This window comes from Lineus longissimus, chromosome 8 (genome assembly GCF_910592395.1).
Source record: "Lineus longissimus chromosome 8, tnLinLong1.2, whole genome shotgun sequence".
Taxonomy (NCBI): domain Eukaryota; kingdom Metazoa; phylum Nemertea; class Pilidiophora; order Heteronemertea; family Lineidae; genus Lineus; species Lineus longissimus.
In genome coordinates this window covers 4,879,867-4,900,348 of record NC_088315.1, presented here as the reverse complement: position 1 = coordinate 4,900,348, position 20,482 = coordinate 4,879,867, and the positions used below count along the sequence as shown (strand labels likewise).

Sequence of the window (20,482 nt, the reverse complement as noted above, 5' to 3'; positions counted from 1 at the left end):
CTTAGGGCGTCGCCAACCTATCAGAGATCTACTCTATTTCTATCACTGGCGAGGAAAGAGTAACTGAAATCTCGGTGGCGTTTACGGTGCATTTAACCCAATATACTGGATGGGATTCGACAGTCTTGACTGAATGAGCCGGATCGTAACCCGAGGTTCATAAGCCAGCCACATCATCTGAGACGGAAAGTTTTCATTTCCTCTCTTAATAATCTATAATCAGGGCTACATTACGCATTGGTCCGGCTTCGCTAGGGTCACAACGCCTCGCTAGGAAGAAAGATATAGCTATATTCATTCAAGATACTCCAGGATAACGATGACATAGATTCAAAATAGCTAAATAGAATCTGAGGAAAGAAACGAACCAGCTGAAACGTCCCAGGAATTCGACGTATCCGCGCAAAACCGGTGGCAATGTTTTCGTATTTCCACCTGGGTTGGTCAGGGTATGCCATTCTTTGACGACAATTACTGGCAAGACATGATGGCACATACCTTGCCAACTCATGAAGGAGAAATATAAATTAAAAGAGCAAAATGATATTTTGAAAAGCATTGCTTAGATGGTCTTTGCTTGAGTAAAGGAATTTGCAGCCGTGTTTGGTAAGTTTGGTGAAAACGCTGCAAAAATCCGTTAATGTCGTTAATAAAATTCCTTCCCGGGCGAACCGTGAAATTTGAGAAATTCAAATCTGTCTAAATCCTGTGATGATGCCAATGGGTAGAGATAAGGGGCTCTTGGTGATGTGATTTATTTTTGAAGTAGTATTAGAAGTGGGGTAAAATAAAAATGAGCCTGCACGATAAGATTTTGTGAAGAGCTGATGATACTTGGTAAAAACACCTCCGTCTGGACACCCAGCAGCATACAACAAAATATCTGCTGAGAGGAATGTAACTGTCAAAGAAGATTACTTGCTGCAGCCGACAACGTATAGACATTGGCGAATGTGACTCTCGACAACCTAGAGGAACATGGCTTGCCGTAGAGTTTTTCAACTTAGAAATGATATCACGGGAAGCACTCTATCGAAGATTCGTTCGCGGACATACCCCACAACATGCAACTGAGATTGGACCATTGTTCCGCCTTCAACCTTACAACGTAACAAGAATGCTTTCGAACTGATAAGGCAGTCGAAGAAAAAAAGAAATCCCGGAGAAAGTGAATCTGGGGGACGTGCCCCATTGACCATGGTGCTAAGAGAAACGATCGATTCAAAAAGACAACTCTTTCGTAAAAAATGGACATTACTTAGAAAGGAATTTCTGCCTTATTAGCTTCCGAAAGTAGAGTCAAAAGGTGCATCATCTGCTCATTAGGCATGACACTTGGTCCAAATGAAGTAAGAAATGAGACAACGCCTTCGTGAACTCGTAAATGGACTGGGTGTAAGGTCGGCCTCCGCCTGGCCTGGCGGGGTGCACTGATCGCCGCCACGCTCCGACTGACCCGGCGCAAGACAGACTGATACCGATCGCGACCCCGTTCCATGGCCCCCGTGGACCAGCCGGAGAGTTAATACTGACTTCAACCGGAACGAAGGGGTACTGATGGACAAAATTGACATTGTTCTTGGTCAGGAGCTGACTGTATTGATTTAGGATGTGAGACTGACGTCCTGCTTGACAGTAGGCTGGGTGGAATCTCGAACCCGCCTGATAACGTCTGGACCATCATGATTGCCTTAAACATGCTAACAGTAAGATGGATTCTTGATTGCTGAAGATAATTGTAGTCCGTGAACCATGAAATGGGAGACAGAAAAAAACGCACTTTCGACAAAATCAACCTTTCAGTTTTTGATTTTGAGTCAAATCTTAAGTGGAGAGAGGCTCCTCTCAGTTGCTGCGTTGGTTCTGCCAAAGAGGCTTCCTCTTTGAATACTGCGCACCGTCATCCCAACCAAACCTGGAAATGATCTTTGGAAGAAGTGACACAAAGCGAATGGCCTCACATTAGAGTCAGCAGAAGGGTATTGTGGAAGAACCATGTGTGATGGCATCAAGGGGTCCTAGCTTCGAGAAAAAAAAGTATAATGTATTGACACTACTAATGGTTTTTATGAGAGTTTCAAATCAAAATCTTTAAAATTTCCCATTTTTTGTCCTGAAATACTGGGTTTATACAGTTGCATCTGATTGTCTCACAGTTTGCTCAGCATCTGCATGATGGAACGCCCACGTTGCATTTATTTCATTGTAAATCTCGGATCCATGGAGAGTCACGGTCTGTATCTTACGGTGTCAGTTAAATAACCTAAAGAAGAACTTTATTCAGATAAAACACTGAATTTGTCTTGGGATGCGCTTAGATAATGACGCACTTTCGCTTGAGCTCAACCTTTAGGTTTTCGATGCTTGTAGTCTCGCCTCAACGCCTATCTAGCCTACCAAGCTGGCCCATCATACTGCCTCAGTTCGCGTGGTCGGTGACGCTGTTTAATGCTTATTTGGCGGCGATATCCGGAAAATGCACGACGAGGGCTAATGACCCGGCGAAAATCATAATCATGGCTGCCTCTGATGGTGGCTGTGCCAAAACATATTAAAGGCTAATTTCTTGACGGATTCTTGACTTGGTTATTTGGGCGTGTAAATTCTGATAGAAGGACTGGTCGCTGGTGCGTTATGGGGGTGAAAAGATGGTGTAAGGCTGGAGCAAATGGCCTCATTTGATTTCTGATTCCACGCCGATAGATTAGGGGAAGCTTAGAGGGGCAATTTGTACCCTAATGTGACTAGCAGGTGCGAGAGAATAGCCGGGGACGACGCAAGGTGGAAGGCGATGATTATTGAGGTAAACTTCAGAAAAGGTCGTGATAGAAGATGCATCAAAAAGAGTCTTTGCTGATTTCAACTAAATATCCGCAAAATGATTTTAGATGACATGATAGATGACAAAGTTACAGCAAAAGTGGGCGCTAAAGCCTAGATGATGATGTGGTGTTGATCGTGTTGATATTGATGTTGGTTTTTCTCTTAGTCTTGATCTTGTAATTAGAACAACGAAATAATGAAATTGAAAATTACGAAATTGTTTACCAAAGGAGTCAACGAGAAAAGAAATATTTTACAAAATGTAGATTTTGCATTGTTGCTTTCATGATTGAAACCAAATCAAGTCATGGTGGTCGGGTGTTCCTTGTTGTTATTGTCGGGGTGGTATAAACTCATGAGAAAATTAATCAAAGCTGTGAAATCAAGATAAAACCACCAAATTACTACGATTTTACAAGCTGACGAGCATCATTCAAACCTAAACAGATACTAAATTGAAATGGTACGAAAATAACTCTGAGGTAATCTATCAGTTACAAATTGTCTACCCTTTATGATTTACACACAATAAAGTTTAATTAATGTTACTGATTATCTTAATTTACCGTGAAAATTACAGTTAAGCGTGTGATTTTCTTCCCTTGGTTGTTAGGGATCACGGCAGCGAATAAGTCAAGCCTACACAAACTGAATCAGGGGCGGCGCTCTGTTACAGAGCAGCAAGCTTAATTTCCCTTGGCGAGGCTTTGGGAAATGTTCCTTGCTTGTGTCTAATAAAGCTTGAGATTTGAGCAAATGTGGAATCATGAGTGGAAAGCGAATTGGCCTCAATCATGACATTTTGACGAGAGTTGGCTATTAGACACAGCTATAGAGTCGGGGCAATTTTTGCCCGGTATATTGGGGAGAGAAAAAGTTAATGATCTACGGGTATTGATTTTTTCAGCATCTTTCTCTAAATCGCTTTTTCTCCGAACGAAGTGCTTTTTACATGAACCTGAAACCGGCATAAACGAGTTAACAAAATCAATACATTCGCCATCAAACACTTCTCTCCTCTATTGTTTTATAAAGTGCCTGCCGGTGAGTGGGCGTGTCCACTGATACAAACAGGTTGACATCAAGCTTTTCTACCTCCACATCAAAGAAGACATAGGAGATTTACCTCCCTCTGACTGATGGGAAATATCGCCGAGGGGTTCTTATCAGCCGTTTCTTCTCCCTAGAGTTTCTTCTTGACTTTGCTGGAGGCATTGAATTTGGAAGTTTTGCATATGAAAATATTATGATGTTCTATCAGTTTATGCAAACCAAGGATGCTTTGAAAGTGGGGATATGATAATGCATTCAGTATAACAGCACAAAAAATCATGGAGGACATGACAAGAAAATGAAATTAGAAACTGGTAGCGAAAAAAAATATTGACTGTATTCTACTGTCAACGAAGTTAGATGATTACATGTACGCAACACAAGTCGTTCCGCTCCACACAACCTATATACATCCTTCAACACAAGTTGGATCATAAAAAAGGACACATCATTCAACACAGGTTAGACAAATCATTCAACACAAGGTCATAGAACCAACAAACATCTTTGAACACAAGGTCATAGAACCAACAGACATCTTTCAACACAAGGTCATAGTACCAACAGACATCTTTCAACACAAGGTCATAGAACCAACAAACAACACAAGTTGGATAACAAAGCCAACACACATCCTTCAAGTTGGGCCACAGAAGCAAGATACATCCTGCAGAAATAAAAAAGTCCTTACCTCAGTTGGAAAGTCTGTCGAAAGCTACCAGCTCCACACCTTACATAATCAGAGAATCTACGACAGCATATCGTTACCTAAAACGTAAGAAACTCTTTTCCTGGTATGCAGTTTGGGATGACAGGCGAATAGCAACAACGTTAACCCAAGAAGGTTGAACTTGGAAATGGACCAACGATCTCATTATCATATTCATCTCTGTATGTCCATGAAGCTAATGACCAGTTGAAGGCATTCTAAGTTGGTAACAAGTCACCAGTCATGAAACCACGGGAGTCGTAGCTGTAGACAACGCCTGAGGCCTGCACTAAATTTGGTCGACGGATCTTACATTTGGGACAAGAAGGATATGTGGTGATGAGCAAACAAAATTGGCTTTCATAAATCTGCAGAAAGTCTTGGAGGCAGTGTTTCCAGTAACACGCCGTTATCCACTTACATTTTTCTGTATCATTTACCAAATCTGCCCTGGAGTTGCCTGATCTAAGGTTGTGATATGCACAAACCTCATGCTCCTGAGATAGAAGATATTACGTGTTTCTCTCAGGAAGTCCGGGTTATACCATCCAGTTTGCATACTTGCCCACGTCCGCAGAGAAGGCCGACGAAGGGCACCTAACGTAAAATGAACATATCGGCAGTAATCTATTTCTGCACTGAAATAAGTCGTGGATTGACAAGGCGTATGACCAACTCTAGACCAAAAAATCAACCGGGATAAAGTAGGTGCTTGACCACGAATCACAATCTCACATAGTTCTCAACAACAAAGTTAGAGCATTATTGAGCAATGTTGATCCGAGAATAACCAGTCTTAATGTTGATGGAGTAACCGATCGGGCTGTGACCTGTGCAGTCCATACATTTGCAAGGGTGTTTAATCAAAGAATCACCTCGAAAGTTAACATTCGTCTTTGTTGTCCGATGGTGCATAAAGTACCCGCCCCAATTATGACGACTTAATCTCACTGCCACACTAACACTGCTCATCTCCCTGACCTTTTAATCGCACTGACACTAATGACTCGTTTTCCTATTTCACTTTAATGACAATTTTAATACGTTGAGTCCTAGTATCTTGCTTTTAACCAGTTAATTTCCATACCTCAGCCACCCCGGGCACTTTCTGACGCACAAGGCAGGGTGGTTAGCTGTAACTCTATCTAATAATTAGGAGGTTAGGTTACATCGGAAATGGTCGTCACCTCTCCCCTGAGAAGCCGCGCGAACGTGAGCGAGAGGTGGCTGCTCTATCTCACAGTGGATCAAAACGAAGGATGTCTTGTGAAGATCTTGGGAGAAATGATAAAGAAGAGGAAAATGCCTAAGATGTAATGATTTCTTTTGTTCTCTTTTAAAAGAAAAGGACAAAAAGTTGTATACGCTGCTCCAAACACCCATTATTCTTCAAAGTACTTTGGTTTGAGATGTGACATTTTGAACTAGATACTGGAATATGAACTAGGAGGTGAACCATTTTGAACCGAAATAAAAGATTTCGAAGTTGATGTTCCATTGCTTCAGACCATTTGATATTGGTTTTGCTTTGCTTTAGATTTTAGATTTTAGACGGAGACACACCCCTAAGGTGGTGTTTTTTTCATTAGAGATCGATAAGACATCAATGTCTTACAAGCAAAGATGTGCCATTTACGGCGAATCACAGCTTAGTCTGTCCATCCTCCTACGGGGTGTCACTGGAGTGGTCTGCTGATGGTAATCACCCATGTAGATGGCCGGGGGTCACAGGAGCAATTTAGAAGATTGCACGATTGATGTAGGAAAAGTGGCTCGTTCGGCTTGCCTTGGGGCGAGATGCGCGCGGGCACAATACCCCTCGGAGTCGAGATGCATTAGAGACTGGGGTAACATCTGTAGCGGGGATTTGCTCATTGGAAGTGGTCGGCCCGGCACGTGAGGCGGCCTGGCCACGTAAGTTTGGCACGGGTGCCTTCCGTACGGATGCTTTAATACAATATGCTAACATAAGAAACAAATGAAGGCTTTGAAAGCGATAATTATGGACAACTCGATTTGGTTTGGGTGAGATGTCGTTGGTCACCCGTAACAAGGGTGGGAATGCATAAGCTATGATATAATGTTGTGGTCGTTTGTCATGTCTGTGCGTAAAGATGACAAGAATAACGTATACCGTCATTATGTTAATAATCCTTCAGTAATGATTAGTATACCTTTTTCTTTTTGTCGTATCTTGTCATCTCGGCCTGGCTTTACTAACTTTGTCATACCGTTAACTTGGCTTTATCTCCTTCAGTCAGGTCTACTAGTCTCGTCTCTAGCTGGGTTCTTGATCAGACTACCGACAAAAAAAACCACAAGCATTTTATCTGTCGTCACACTGACATCTCTGAAACCTCATGGGCCAGAATAATAAGCCAACGCTCCTTTCCAAGGCTAAAGCAACGGGAGTTTCTCTGTCATACGACTGATTTCGGTGTCAGACAGTCAGAACAAACCACAAAACAAGGAGGGCACAGAAGATATTCTTTCCAACTGTCGTTGACTTGTGCAAGAATACCTAATTTGCATTTCGATTCAATATTTCCTATGATTCGGACAAAGAAATGACACCGACACCTTTTACGCCAATTGGTTTTCTCACATCTGTGATGTTCCTATACCTCGCGGCCTTGTCGGAGCAGGGAAGCAGAAAAGTTACACCCCGTTCGGTAAAAACCATAACGAAATTTAGACGTCAGTTGCCAGAAACTAAGCTCCACAGCGAGAGATTCAATCCAGCGGAGCACTTAACCGGTTTTATTTGTAAAATCTTTAACCAGATGGACATAAACTATGGGCCCACGCAGTGCGAGTTCGCTGGTTGCATAAGGGTGATAGCCCGGGTATTGTGCCGCGGTGCTAGCAGTCCCGATGACACTGCGAGGGATTGGGTCCTCATTAGCGTTACCCGCTTACATTGTCCTTCATCGTCCTCAAACAAGGTCTTCCTCGCCTCCTCCCCAAGAAGTAATGGGCTTCTTCGGTTGCGCCGTACTCAAGTGCCTCTAGCCTCTAGCGGTCGCCAGTAAGACATCGCAGGCAGCATTCGAATTGTCTCCCGAACAATAACAGAGACATCTTCTAATTTCTGTGTGGAAAAACTCCGTGTGGATTTCATTTAATTGACCGAGCCTGAGCTCTTTTATTTCTCTACGCAAACACTTTGATGAGTTTGGCAAACAAACTTCTCGGAGTGTAAATGAACGTGGTCGAACTACTGGTTTTGGTATCGAATGATGAATCTTACCACGTAGAGTCGAGATCAGGTGATGAAAATAATGTGACAAAGGGTTACATACATTGTACACGTACATTGTATTTACATTTGTAGAGAAAACTCAGTGATTTGTTAATGGAGCTTCGAATCGACAACGCAGACAATGTCTCCAGTCATACTAATTGGTGATTACTAATTGCATGGCAAGTTTAAAAAGCATGATACCCGGGACCTTCTGTTTCAGACTGTTCCATCCGATTACTTTAGATATCGCTGCTGCTAACCATTGTCCGACTAAGTACGGTAATGGACTCAATGCACCAGTGACCGCAACGTGTGTAACAAAGTGAACTAGATAGTTCAGAATCTTCGATGCATCCACCCGGTTTTACTCGAGCAGAAGACAGGCCCATAAGCAGACGACATCATTTCAAAGGAGATCAGAATTTCAAAGGCCAGGAAACCAATAATTTGTAATTGGAATAAACATTGCATATTAAACCATTAAACGCATTGTTTGTTGATTTCTAGTTCCGTACAATTTCCCAACTCGTCTGTAGAATTTCTCTGTGTCGTTCAATCTCCCGGATGAGGTCGTAATGGCGGGACATCCGGTTGTAATGGCTTCTATCTTTGCATTATTGTCAGATTTGAAGATCTATTAGTGAAAGTTTGAAAACAATTAATGGATGACAATGATAAGTCACAAATGGATGATCATTAATGATACGAATGATAAGCAAATGCCATTATGTCCGCTGTGAGGTATCTAGGGGTGAACGTTCCACGGGACAGGCGCTTTGTGCAATACCATACGGGGCGCTAATAGGCAACTCGTCCCTAAGAGTTGAAACATACACGGTTGTATTCGTAAAGTATGTATGAGACTGAGGAAATGGGGACCAGGATACCAGCATGGGTCATGATCTTCTCCGTTCCGTCCCTGACCAAGTGATTCCCTCTTTTGTATAAAGCCGCCATGCCGTGTAAATTTCATAGTCAAAACCTGACTCATATGGGGTTCAATATAAATAATTAATCGCAATTAGTTGGAACATTAGGGACGGGTGGCATCTTTGCAGGGAGCGCCTTCATTTCAGCGGGACCAGATTTGAGGGTCAGACTCCCCAAGAAGACCACAATATTGCCTGGTGACCTTGCTCCCTTGGTTACTAAGTGTGCGTGGCTTCTTTGATCCGGTTTTGTTCTAGGGGATACTGAAAAACAAGTCGTTACCTTCATATGCGTGTACGCTATTGGACCAGGCTGTTAAACATGACCCGATCTGAGAACGTTAGAAAGGAATCTAACGCACACTTCACAGCCACAACTCGGCATATGGGCTAGTCTCTCGTGCCTTCGCGAGAACCAACGTGAAAGAGGATCCGCCTCCATCCGGGCGAGGCGTTGAGCATTCGCGAACTTCGCCCGAGGACCGTGTCATCATCTCGAACCCCGGAGGACATCCCAGCCTCCTTATTATAGTAATTACGGCCATTAGTGCCATTCTAACTCTGTCAGCTTTACCTCTGATTGCACGCGCGCGGTTTGCGACAATGTAAACTTTATGGCCAAACCAACAATCTTCTACAAATTTTCGTATCAAATTACGTCATTGCAATTCGCTTGATGACAGTTCGAGCCGGTTTACGATAGTGTCATGGCCGCTTGACAAGTGTTCATTGCCGCTGGTTAGATATAAATCACATAATTTACTCTAACTACATTAGGAAGAGGAACAGATAAATCTCTAATAGTTTAATATTTCCGTCAGTTGTTGTCAGGTATTTTGGATGAAGAAGCGCTCCATGTCTTTTCGACGCTGAGTGGAATTTACCTGAATGCTGAAGAAGCATGATTGCATGAAGCTGTCACGTCGTTCAGTTTCTTGAAAACTTCCCTGGCGAGTCCAGTGCACATGAAGGTCGCGACACGTGCATGAGGTTGACTCGTACTAAAAACTAGAAAGATAGCGCTGGCGTTTCATGGCGATGCTAATCACACGAATGATGTCAAAGTTTAATTGGCAAACACCAATTCAATATACATGTATTATGTAGTTTTATTGATTTCGGAACTGTATTCATTGTCAAGAAAAGATTGGCTGAAACTTTTAGATGGCTTCTCTTTGAAAGTTGCACGTCCTGGTCAAAGTTCAAATGCAACACAGCATGAGCCAAGGTATTATTTCAAATTTCTGATTGATACGATCATCCACTGTGCGCAGTGATGATGAACAAACCAATATCATCCTCTGTCCAGAGGAGCATGTACATTCAACCATCACCAGTCACGAGGCGACAAACATGAGAACAAACAGTCCATTATTTCATGCAGGCTTTGACACTTTCTGGGGATACACTTTTAAGAGAGTCAGATGAAAAGAGTATCTCTTGAAAGGAAACGTGCGGTTGAAGAAAAGATGGTTTTTGTAATGAAAGGTGACATCATGCATTGGACCAGATTGGACAGTATTCAATGGGTTTGGCACGTTTCGTTCTGTTGCAGGTATGGGATACCAGACTACGCTGCAAGTTTTCAAACGAACAATAATCCAGTTCCCTTATCCTTTATACGCCATTAAAGCGATATGTGTAAAAAAAACTTATAGAAATATGAGAAATTCCTCATGCAGAATCCAATATAATGGCTAAATTCTGCATCATCGGCTCACTAATCAGAATGGTCCAATCACAAGTTGTTACATTTGGACCTTATCTGTTTGCAACTTTATGTGTCTCAGTATGTTCACCCGCTACATGGATATAGAACTCAGAAATGACATTCTGCTTTCATTCTTTGTGGCTAGTGCTTTTACAAGACTAGTATCCATGATCATAGGGAATCTAGTTGCCGTCGATCATTGGCAATTATCGCCTGAATATGTCATATTTTCTCTAATTAATGCCACAGTTATCCGCGGTGAACCTTGACCTCGCTTCCTGGATAGACTCGCGTAATTAGGTTGATTTAGACGAATGTTATTAATGAAAGAATCGCTAATTGATTGCAACCTGAGGAATGACGCATTGCATTGAGTTGTGGATGATGAAGATCTGAAACGCGGCGAGACATCTTTAAGTCCCAATGTCTGATGAAGCTTGTGCTCTGTGTTACAAAGCCGGTCTGCTGCTTCGACGGTCCATCCAACCAAGTTGAATAGACGTTCCCTGTAAATTCCATACTTGTCTCCATCTAACACATGTCTTATTCAGTTATATAACACTTAACATATAAGTCTCTAAAGCCACAGGGATAAAGCGGCGCGTTTCAGTGGTCTTTTTTCCCGCCGCAATCCAACTATCTTATTATCACGTAAATTTCAAGAAATGGACTGGGGCTGATTATTGCATTTCTTTTGTAACCAGCAAATGAATTGAGAATTCGTGAATCAAGCTAATTTTCCTGTTTTAGCTCCGAAGAAATCTACGAATGGAACACGGTACCGTAGATTTCTTCTAAAACACGTTCTACTGTATTCACTTTGCTTACCGGCCAAGAAATCTGCCCATAACTCCTTCTACTTGACGTGGTTTGAATGGTTCCCCGAGATCTCGCACGTTCGCCATCTTTGTTTAGGTGCATGACGCGGCAATAATCGCCATCGCATCTTCGGGGTTCATTAGCTCCGAGGCCCATAGTTTACCTGACAATATTATCTGCCTTGTCATATCGTCACGGACCCCCTTTCAGCTTCTCATTTATTAAAGAAAATTATGGAAAATACATAAATGTCAATCAATACATGACGGAACCCCGCTGCTCCGAGACGCAGACGACATTCCGCCTCAACTGGTACAAATTAGACACTGCAGGAAGCTACAGAACCAGCCTCACTTCCGCCATTTTCAGCATGGCGCATTTGTCGTCTGCTTGTTAACAAGTCGCGTCACGTGACCCGGGAAAATTTGTAAACAAAGCCCATTGAGATCGCACTACACTAATTACGTTTATTTTAATGAAAACTTAACAAGAAGAATACGAAAAGAAAGAAGAGGCGCCTGTGTTGTTCTACGCATGCGCGGCTATTGTCGTCTGCTTCCAATATCAAAAGATCACGTGATGAGAACCAGGGTGATGAAGTTGTGCATTTGGTAACTTTTGCGATGGCGTTGCATTAAGTTAGAACAATTCGCTCCGGGCATGCTGCGTAACATCATGGACCTTGAAATTCATATTCAGACCGAGACGCCAAAACGCGAAGGGGCGGGTGCGGGACTTGGCAGTACCAGTGGTAGGCAGAATTAATATTCCTGTTTCGCAGTCAGCGGAAAATAAAGACTTGGATAATTGGACAAAACGGGTCTGAATGTGATTCCCATTTTTGATAATTAGATGATATTGGTATGAATGCGAATCCGACATTGCGAATGTGCACGCTGATCACTGACAAAGGCTGAAGAGTAAATGGATATGAAAATATTGATGATATTCGATACGAAGATGATTCAAGGAAACTGGGAACAGATAACGTCGGATGTTCATTGCTAATGTTATCGAATTAGATGACCAATATATTGACATAAGGACATCTTCTACAGTACAACAGTAAGAAGTCTGCTAAGTCACAATAATGCGAGAAGGTTGAAGTAATGAGAGTCTAGATCGAACTCACAGTCCCCTGGTGCCTTAACTGTCTTTAACGCACTCCCCCTCCCCTCCCTCCGCGCCAACCGCGAAGACCCCATGAGTGTAAACATAAAACCGTATCTCGAAACAGAGATATTATTTACTTTTCATGTAGCCTTGGTGCAATTGCATGCACCATGCCACTGAAAAATCCAAAAGTATCAACAAAATCATAAACTATAGCCGACTACAAGAACCTACAGAGCTTTGATCAAATCTCGAAATCTTAGAACCCTAAAATAGCAATTTTCTTGTAATAAATTTCGATTACATAAGGGTCACGAGGGAGGGCTGCCCTTTTGTTCCTGTTATAACTACCATTATTGTGTTAAACCCTCTGAGCAGACAAGCTGAAATTGCCCTCTTGTTTAACAAGATTTCATTTAGCCCTCTCACTCCACAATTACATCTGGGATTGCCTACTTGCAAATTTGTATTTTTCACTCAGAATTCCCATGTGAATTTGAGAATATTCAATCACTTTAATGGCGTTTTTCCACCGCTTATAATTCGCCGGATTGAATATGGATTAAAGTGAATGATGCAATAATGAAATAAGAAGAATTTAGGGAGGTGAGACATGTTTATCCCAGGACATGTTTTAATCAGAGGCAAAAAAGCTACCAATACAACTTTCGTTTTTGTTGGAGAAGAAGTTCGAGTCGGCGTGTTTGGTCATTGCCATGTTGTCACCAGCACGGCAATGACTAATTAGTGCGCTTAACATCCACATTTTCTGATCTTATACTTGTCTTCTAAGACAAAACACATCATCATCTCTTTCACTTTCACTGGGCCCTCAGGTCTGAGAAACTCAGGTAATGCGTCCTCCGCATACCACCTGGTTTGCCCCCAAAGCTCTCTCCGACTATCTCCAGTCACAAACAACCAATTATTCTTTCATAACTATAAAGACACTTCACAGAAAGGTGGAAATGTATATTGTGCATTGCCTGTGATCGCTGTATAATAAAGTTATGAGATGATTAGGGGTTTCTATTTCAGAGATAATATCGGTATCGTCACCTAAGGCACGGCCCTTTACGCTCCAGCTCCATGAAAGGTTGACGACAAACTTGCAGTTCGTGGTTTTCCGCCCGGACAAGCAGGGTGCGTTTCACAAAGTCATAGAGGCGCACGCACGCGGGTGAAAATTGCCGAAAAAATCTACCAATCAGGTAGAGAATCCCTAGGGCGGCTGAGCAGCGCGATTCCCATTTCTCGCTCCCTCAATCTCATCAGCTCATAGACGAGATCAAAGCTATAGAAAATAAAGAGCTCAGGGTGTAAATTAATAAAATATAACTCGATTTGTTGCCCGAGCTGCGATCGTGCCTTATCCACCACTCCGAGCTCTTGCTCCATTGGGAATTAAATTACCGTGCTGAGTTGAGGTTACGGAGGCGCTCAGGGCGCCGTCCCTGCGCGCTATCCCAAATAATCAGGCGAAAAACACCAGAAATATCGCCAATCAAAGCCTTACCAATTTGTACGAAGCTACTCAGGTGAAAACCACACTCCTAATTTCCTCTGTGACGAACTCGGATGACGTAACCCGAGAATTAGGTAAAGCACTACTTTAAAAACAAATTTGCCAACGAATTTTCGCGATATGATGAGGTGAGTTAACCTTGGTTAAGAGGTGACACCAACCTCAGGCCGTTTAGGATGGGAAATTTAACAACGCATTCACTTGATATATTTCCGGGGTGGTAGTTATCCCCACAGGCAGACATTCGTTAAGTTATTACCCACTGGTCACTCGGAGATAGAATTATATGACGGAAAATTGTTTGTAATATGCACCACTTCGACGAAGTGTTGCTTGTTAGGTCTTGGGTTGACCGTCATTATGAGCGAAAACTTCAGCTAATGGGAGATGATGCCGCAAGAATTTCATTATGTGTTTTGAGGAGGACGTTATCAAGAATTCTGTCTATTCCCGCGTGTTTTTTTATCTGCTGGTTGATGAGTTTCGGTTGTCTCGACATTGTAATTGTATTCCTCTCCTCCTTCTTCGTCTTTCTACTTCGTCTTGTCGCCTCCCGGAGCAAGGGTTCTCGCTAAAAGAACCTTGTTCTGCGGATCATGACAGATGATAAGCAATACCAACGAAAGATCATCTCTTCATCCAACCATTCCAATGCTGCCAATGAACCAGTCGCCGTGACCAATGGAACTTCACCGAACCAGACACTCAGTTCCCTAAATCCCCAACATGGGCAAAGAGTAAGTCCTATATCCCCATGAAATTAACTACTGGATCATGAATAGCGAATAAATTCGCAAGAAGATCGGAGGAATCGACCAAGATACGACTTTCATCCCTGATTTCACCAAAACTAGTCGCGCTTCCAGTTCTCGCGAATTTATCTTTCTGGCTGAGGTATTTTTCAACGCGCCATGAAATTGGTTGCGCTCGCGCGATGGGCTGGACCCGACAGTTTGATACTATGGGAATGGATCGCCGAGATTCTGGATTTGATCATTAAATTCTGATTATTGCTGGACCCAGCCGTGTCATTTGATTAATACACAGTATTAACTCCTCACGTGGTGCAGTGGATTTGATTAACTCCCTTTGCGTGTGGTCAAATGGCGAACAGTCTCCTTTTCACCTTTTTCGTTTGCTTCGTAATTTAAATGGAAGGGTACAGGATCCATCATCATCGACATCAATTTGGCGTTGTATTGACCTGTATTAACCCGGGCATTGGACATAAACTCTGGCAGGTGCATTGGTGAATTATATCAAGAAGTCCATAACTCTTTAGTTACATTATCCATTTCGATCCGGTTTTGCTCTCAAACAGTCAGCCCCAACGTATTCCAGCGTAACCGCCCAAGTTCACCCGTCATTTTCAATTCCTGGTCCCTTGGTACCTGGCTTACATCAACTCTCTGCTTTCCCACCAAATTTCTCCCCGTTCAGCCATCAAACTATCTCTCCATACCTCCACTGCAATCAAAATATCTCATTATAACATCTAATTCCGCCGTCACTATCTCATCATTTCTACAATCTCCCGCTGTACGTACAAAAGCAAAGATAGAAATCTCTGTCACATCAGATCAGTGTGACAGGCATGAATTCAACCTTGTCTCTCTCCGTATCGGGTTACACGTATGAATTTATAAAGCTAATAAGCATACTTGGTACAGGCAGCCCAAGCGTGGAGCAGCCAGCGATGTGCTATTCGGTCACTGCATGCCGTGCTGGCTGTCGAGAAGGCAATTGTTTTAGTTTACCAGCAAACTAGAACCAATCGGCCTGCACCTCTTCCAAACTGACACAACAGGATATCTTGTTGACTGCTCTACAGGATTTCCTGCAGCAAAATATGGGAATTGTTCCCCTCGGATTGTCCAATCATAAGCGCACCCTGCATCACTGGGCAGTGGTTTGAAGGCACCTTCCACAGGGAATGATTTTGTGGTCAATCTTATACTATTAAATGGAAAGGGATATGTGGTGGCATGGAACGCATCTGTGGGTCTCTTGGCTCTATATTTATCGTTATCCCCTGCGCTATCATGTAGTACATTTTCCTGTAAATGTACAAATGTATATTATCTTATCTGTACATTTGCATCAAGTTTTTGCCAGGCTCTACTTAAAAACATGAGAACCAAAATGGCGCCGGCCGGCCAGGTGAAATCGATGAACCAGCGCACAGATGAAAGTTATTCATATTTTTGTAATAACCTGCAGCTCCTTCGACGACCCGCCAGAAGCGCATCCCATTCCAAATCCTATATTGACCCAATAGAATGATTGAGGCAATAATTCGCAGCCTCCGCTACGGAGATAACCCGATCGAATGATAATGGAAATTGCATTAAAACATTACTTCTGCGCTAATTAACTGGCTAGGAACTTCATCAAGACTCTATCACAACTAATCAACTACGCACCATCGCTTTCACTCCATCGATTCACAGGCTGTTACAGAAAGAACTGAGAAGGAGCTAAGGAAGGAGATAGTGTTCCAATGAGATGAGAGGCGTCCTTGCCATCCTGACATAGAATGCTCAATTCCTTGAGATCAGTGGAAAATTAGGGGATGATAGGCCTATCGAAAAAGCCCTATCATCCGAAATTACAGGCGAGGTTAAAATCTTTAAATTAGTCACAGAACAAAACTTTCTTCTTCAGTGCTCACTCGAAGCTGTTCTTCAGGGAGCATTCCTCTTTCAAGGCGGTATATATGAGCGTTTTTGCGACCCACTCTAGTCCGGTTTGGCGCCATTTGATAGTGGCCTCGAGACTCGGTCTTCAGACAGAGACAGGACGGACCTGCTGTATGTTAAGGTATGTGGTCACAGTCAGTTCTTCTCCATGACTCTCTCGAGGTTTTGTGCTACCTAAACGGAGCCGACAACGCCAGGGCCTTTGAGTCAAGTGGTAAGACTGGTGATGTCGTCGGTCTCAACGCGGAGTGAAAGAATTCCGCCAAGTATAGAGAGTAACCAAAACAACATAACCCAGACGCTGGGAACAGACCATAACTATTAATGAATCTGATTCCGATTGGAACCTTTGGTATGTGGCATCGCTCGGAACGCTCAGGCTCCTCCGGGGATTCGAATCACCAGGCAGAAAAGCTGTCATCCGTTCCCGCCTGGGAGAGCTTGCACTTGCTGCCATATGGTGAGCCACGGTGAGCGAGACACCCCGACAGTCGGCGACCTAGGGTCCCTAGAGACGAAAATAGGGCAGTATTGCACTCTTGGACTGTCCGATCATCGAATATTTCATGAAAGTGAGCATGACCCCCGAGAGTTGGCGACCTCGGTCCTTGAAGCGAAAACTAGCCTACATTATAGGTGCAGGGAAATGCTGAGACATAGGTGAAAGTTATCATGCGTCTGCTTTCGCTCGTCTTCGAGTTTCTACTCGTTCTTCCTACGTGAACAAAAACCTTATGTGACAACCGGTATACCATCTTGTTAGTTTGCGCAAGGAAACTCTTTGAAAATTATGCAAATATATGCACGAACTGTACCAAAAACAATCATATTTTCGCTCCGCCCGAAGTTCTAGCCTTAATTGATGACATAATGAACGTGTTTTATATCGCCTAATAACAGTGTGGTTCGCCCAGGGTGGCGGGGGGTGTGCCGAATCAGCCCAGTAGCGAGATTATGATATTAGCCGCCGTGATTGGACTAATACAGAGTTAGGTAACCGCCGTGGGCTTGCATGATGCCATGCCCTTATGAGAACTCTTGCCGATTTTATTATTGTGGACGCGGGTTCATTAGTGATTGCAAAAGCGGGACTGGGAGACTTAATATCTTTCTGTAGCGACACGTGTTGTCCGAAGTCCTTGATTTGGAGCCAGAGGCCTTCATTTGCATTGGAAGGAATAATGCCACAGTTTCACGGCGTCTATGAAGACCGCGTCCACGTACAGACAAATGGAAAGTAGCCATCGTACTCGAAAAGACCGACTTGGACCGAGAAATATAAGGCAAACTACAAGGCTATGGCTACAAAGAAATTAAATCATGTTTTCGTCTCAGAGTTGTTTTTTCATTTCCTTTCCGGCCCCATCCATCAAAAAATTCTTGCATAATGTCAAATACAATGTAGGTTTTGTTCTTCATTTGTTTGCGGGGAGCTTTAGAGAATACATGTACGTCATGAAATGCTTTTGCGTATCAAATTTTAAACGAAGATCATAATAGTGAGTCCAATGTGCCACGATTAGGTCAAGCAGATATCTATGGTCGTATCGAATGTTATTGCTTGTATGTCGCGAAACTGATATCATCGCTGTTCAGTCTTGTGGCAAACAGGCGACGGACATCAAATAGTGTAAGAGATATTGATGCGTATAATGTAGGAGAAAAATACTTGTGGCAACCGAGCCAGAAAAGAAGGTCAAAGCGATGATGTAAAGGACGACGTACATGAGATATAAGGTGGAGTCGGAGGTAAAAATACTAGTAGTGTTTGTTTACGAAATTCCTTTCACGTTCTCGCAACATCTCATGAGATTGGTTTCTAGGCAGACGACAAAAGCTGAAAGCCAAAAACACGTTCGATCGCTTCCAGTCGGGAGGATAAGCGATTACATGGCCAGAGGACGCGAACAATATTGTCACTAGTTAAAGTTGCAAAAACAGAGTGAGAATCTGTGTAGATCTGTGTCGAACGTCATCTGATATTGATACGTCGAGAAAGGGAGCGTATGAAAACATTTCAACCAATAGAAACGCACCGTGGCGTAAAATACGGTCCTGATGCATCTGGGCGTGAGGCATGCGCAGTGGGGCGGCAGATACGCAGACATTTTGCTTTGTGTTCCAAAAGATAACGCCAAATGTATCAAACGTTTCAATTTTGATCAAGTGATTATTTTATTTCAGAAGTTCAATTTTGACAGGTTATGTCGATTTGTTCTAGATCGCATTTTCGCTCGTCAATGCGAGATTTCATTTGAACATCCATGCGTCAAATATGGCTGCGGTTATGGCAATCAGTACCCGAGGCAATAGCAGGGGTGATGACGTGACGCTATGCCCAGGCTTGCCCCCGAGGAAGGATGTCAAATACATTCTTGGTAGATTTCCAACATTTCTTTTCACTTGTAGCCAGAGAAGCCAAATAACAGGACGCTGGCCAGGCGCGTTTCGACCCCTCACACCGTGCGCTCGAAACTCTGATTCAAGATCACATTGGAAGGCTTCAGTTTTCTTTAGAGTCTCTTGGTCCTGCTGAGAGGAGGTGACTACCTTATTTCCCCAGAGATCCACCTTGTGTAGGGCTTCAGTCACGGATCGCTTTGGGCAGTGCTGGTACGTTTTGAAGAAAAGATAGGTCACGCCGAAGAAAATGCATGTAGAGATAGAGAGCAGGGGAGCGTGACTTGCGGAGACAGGCGAGTACATAATATATCACATAAGCCATGGATGGAAAGTCGGGACAACTAAAATCGTCACACCAGGCAAAAGCCTACTTGTTTCTTCCATGTAACAAGATTGTTCCGAAAGCTATGGTCAATATGTCGGGTTCTGTGGTGTAGTGGTCATCACGTCTGCTTAACACGCAGAAGGTCACGAGTTCGAGCCTCGTCAGAGCCTGCCGATATTTTCTTAATGACAGTATCGATAAACAACTTTTGGACGCCTTGAACAAATGATTGTGATTTGCGATACCACAAGCACAAAAATCACCTGCTATCATCATTCATTTTTCCCCAGGCCAGATTGCGCTTTTTTGTTGCGTTGTTTCGTTTTCAAGAAACGTTTACCAGGTAATGTCAGATTCGTATTAGAATAATTTTATGCCGTTGCTGAAATATCGCGATTCATTGCAAATCCAAATCCAGCTTGGTAGAAACGGATCTTTAATCAGTGCGAAGCTCAACTTAACTTACTGTCAGAAACCACTCATAAAACAACCCCACCCACTTCATATCAATCTCAAGAGGCGCCAGGAATCACTCGACTCAAACGAGCGTTTGAAGTCAAGAAACGGCAATTTCTTACTCAAAGGTACGAATTAAGAGATTATACTTGTAAAAGGAACAATAAAAACGCTTTGTTTTCGAGTGGAGCCAGTCTCATAGATGTCTTTGTAGGTTAGCGTCAAACTGGGAGTCTGTGCGACTTTTGATGACTGTTTCCCTTGAATCCAACCTCGAGTTTGTATGACAAATGCAGCCGCTTGCTTTGACTTGTTAATTCCAGGAGAATTGTTCCTGGGAAGTCAGGCGAGAGCTTCGGGATGGGAATATTAATGGGAGCATGTTCGATTTGTCGTGTGCTGCGCCTTAGATGAGCGGTGTCTTTGGAGCCTTAGCTGGTGTTTCTAGAGTAGGTGATGTTGCAGGTCGAAAGGGTTAGATAAAAAGTGTTCTTTTCTCACTATGAAGACTTACCGCAAATGTATTTTGTGGGCTGAGAAAAAGCCCGTTATATGTGACTCAATGTACGTATCATCAGCATAGTGTAGCTGTTACTCTAAAGTCCCTTCCGGCACCTGTTCTCCCGTTGCTTTGAATCAAACGATACAACGACGGACAGCGTTAATATCATCA

General features: G+C 43.1%; 1 non-coding gene across 1 annotated transcript; it reads left to right on the top strand.

The window, feature by feature from the left end:
* Positions 1–19,450: 19,450 nt before the first annotated feature.
* Trnav-aac (transfer RNA valine (anticodon AAC)) lies at positions 19,451–19,523 on the top strand. Its single transcript has one exon. It is a non-coding gene; the product is annotated as a tRNA-Val (tRNA).
* Positions 19,524–20,482: the final 959 nt, after the last annotated feature.